At 39.8% G+C, this 2,524-nt stretch overlaps 1 non-coding gene across 1 annotated transcript; it reads left to right on the plus strand.

Moving 5' to 3' along the window:
• Positions 1 to 424: 424 nt before the first annotated feature.
• Positions 425 to 496, plus strand: trnap-agg (transfer RNA proline (anticodon AGG)). The gene has a single exon. It is a non-coding gene; the product is annotated as a tRNA-Pro (tRNA).
• Positions 497 to 2,524: the final 2,028 nt, after the last annotated feature.

Raw genomic sequence — 2,524 nt, forward strand, 5'->3', positions numbered from 1 at the left:
ATTATGCCTGTTGTCGCAAATTTGCAACATACCAAAATTTCTATTTATTCTTTGTGCAAAAGTGAAATTAATAATCTCAACATTATTTACCATCTACTTAAAGGCAAAAACACACATAAAACATTTTTTTATATACAGCTATATAAATTCAGGCGTGAAAACATGATAAGCGTTTGTCCAGCGTGGCTCGTTGGTCTAGGTATGATTCTCGCTTACGGTGCGAGAGGTCCTGGGTTCAAATCCCGGACGAGCCCTTCCCCACGCAAATATTTGTCATTATCATGTGCTTGTGTCAGCACTGTCTCACCTTTGCTGTACAGCATATAGCCGGCAGCTTTTCTGCAACTAAACACCACCACACCTCCCTTTCCTTTCAGATAAATATTGCTGCACAGAAGGCTCGACATAAGCTTTTGAGCAGCGTGGCTCGTTGGTCTAGGGGTATGATTCTCGCTTAGGGTGCGAGAGGTCCCGGGTTCAAATCCCAGACGAGCCCTTTCCTACACAACTTTCTGTCAGTATCATGTGTTTGTGTCAGCACTGTCTCTCCTTTGCTGTACAGCATGTAGCCGGCAGCTTTTCTGCAACTTAACACCACCCGACCTGCCTTTCCTTTCAGCTAAATATTGCTGCACAGAAGGCTCGACATAAGCGTTTGAGCAGCGTAGCTCGTTGGTCTAAGGGTATGATTTTCGCTTAGGGTGCGAGAGGTCCCGGGTAACTGGCATCTTTAACCCTTAGAACCCGATTGACGCAAAGTGCGTCAAAAAACACACCCTTCATTCTCTGTTACATTGCTCCGCGACTGTTTATCGCAACGAGATGAAACCTTTATTGCATGACAGAGAAGAAGTGCTTTCCAAAGAGACTACGCACTGTACGATCAAGTATGAAAATTTAAAAAAATCATGAAATTAAATCAAATTGCATCAAATTTACAGTCTATACTTCTCTGCGTTCACCTGCGCACCCAGTGATCGCATAGATATGGCAAGCATATCAGATGAAAGAGGAGAAACAGGGGCCTCATTTATAAAAGGGTTACGTAGAAACCATCCTTCATTTGATCTTTTTTTTTTCATTTCTGAAATGATCGTACGAGTGATTCAGAGAAAACGAACGTACGCACAAAAAAACGTGCCTACGCCACCCTTCCAGATGTGCCCATTATAAATCACAAATGAACGTCAACTTGTGCGTAGCCGGATGGTTTTAGGTCTCCGCCTTGTAAACATCCCCTCATCAATATCATTAGCATATGTTTTAATGAAATCAATGGCCTAAAAGCTGTAGCCTATGTAAAATTATATATTGAAAACATTGTATAGGCCTAGCCTATGCCATCTGATGTTAACTAGCCTATATGCGTCAGTTCGAATAGCTTAACTAATTATGTTTTTTCCAGCAAAGCTTTCTGGAAAGAGATCGTATGCATCCATGTCCATTGTCCTCTGCTCGCTTTCATTCCTTTTGCTTGCAGTAATGTGAATAATCAACCTTTAGTAGCCTATATTTAGGCCTACTTTGTAGAAAAAAAAATTGGGTAGGCCTACTTTATGAAGGAAAGACCTAGGCCTACAGCATAATCCTGTACGTTATGGTACAGTAGGCTACTGTACGTTTCCAATATGACCCAGGGTAATATGCTGATTTAGTCTACAAAACAGAGGACTAAATTAAGAATATGTCATGTAGGCTTAACGTTTCTTTTAGGATATGTTTTTGCTGAAAAAGTACCCTAGTTCGCCGGTCATTATTCATTCATTCTGCATATCTTTGCTATCGTTTTCTTTCAATAATGTCCAATGGCTTAAACATTGTTCTTTATTGTTTGCTTTAGGCCTACCTTTATATGTTAGCCTACATTATTCAACTCACGTACTGTCATCTGATATTGGGCACTGCCAGTCAAAAAAAGCAAACAGGTGCGCGCTCTGCACCTCTTTACGCAACTCCGACGCAACACTAGATATGAAGATGCCTTGCTTTCAGAAGATAACTTCCGTCCCTTGGTTGTGTAGGCTATATATGATATAAAATATCTATAGCCTACATTGTATAGCTTACATTCAATATTACCTTTCTGTTACGAAGCTGGGAATAGGCCTATGAGCGCAAATTAGGATGTAGTGGAGGCTAAACGCGAGTAAACGCAGTTTATCCACCTCTGAAATATCATAAATAGAGTTTAGGCCTACCCACCTCTTATTAGAGTTTATCCACCTCTCAAAAAAGTTTATTCACTTTTAACATTCAAAACTGTATGATCAAATACTATCCTATATTCCCAATACTGCACAATAACCTCCAACATTATCAAACTGTTCGAATGCCTTTTTGAATGCCTTCCTCTCCTAAACGAGGGCAATTGGACATTTGACGGTCAATATTAGATTGGTGAAAACACTAAATATACTAGATCACCTGTAAAAATGTTTCAATTATTCTATCGTAGGTCTTGGTGTGTTTTTTTTGGATATTGTGAAATAAGTAAGCTATAGGCCTACGTCTTTTCACTTTCTTA

This window comes from Alosa pseudoharengus, unplaced genomic scaffold, assembly GCF_046254945.1.
Source record: "Alosa pseudoharengus isolate Yale_2024_CS ecotype anadromous, Long Island Sound unplaced genomic scaffold, YU_APseudo_1.1 YU_APseudo_1.1_scf_6, whole genome shotgun sequence".
NCBI classification, from domain to species: Eukaryota; Metazoa; Chordata; class Actinopteri; order Clupeiformes; family Clupeidae; genus Alosa; species Alosa pseudoharengus.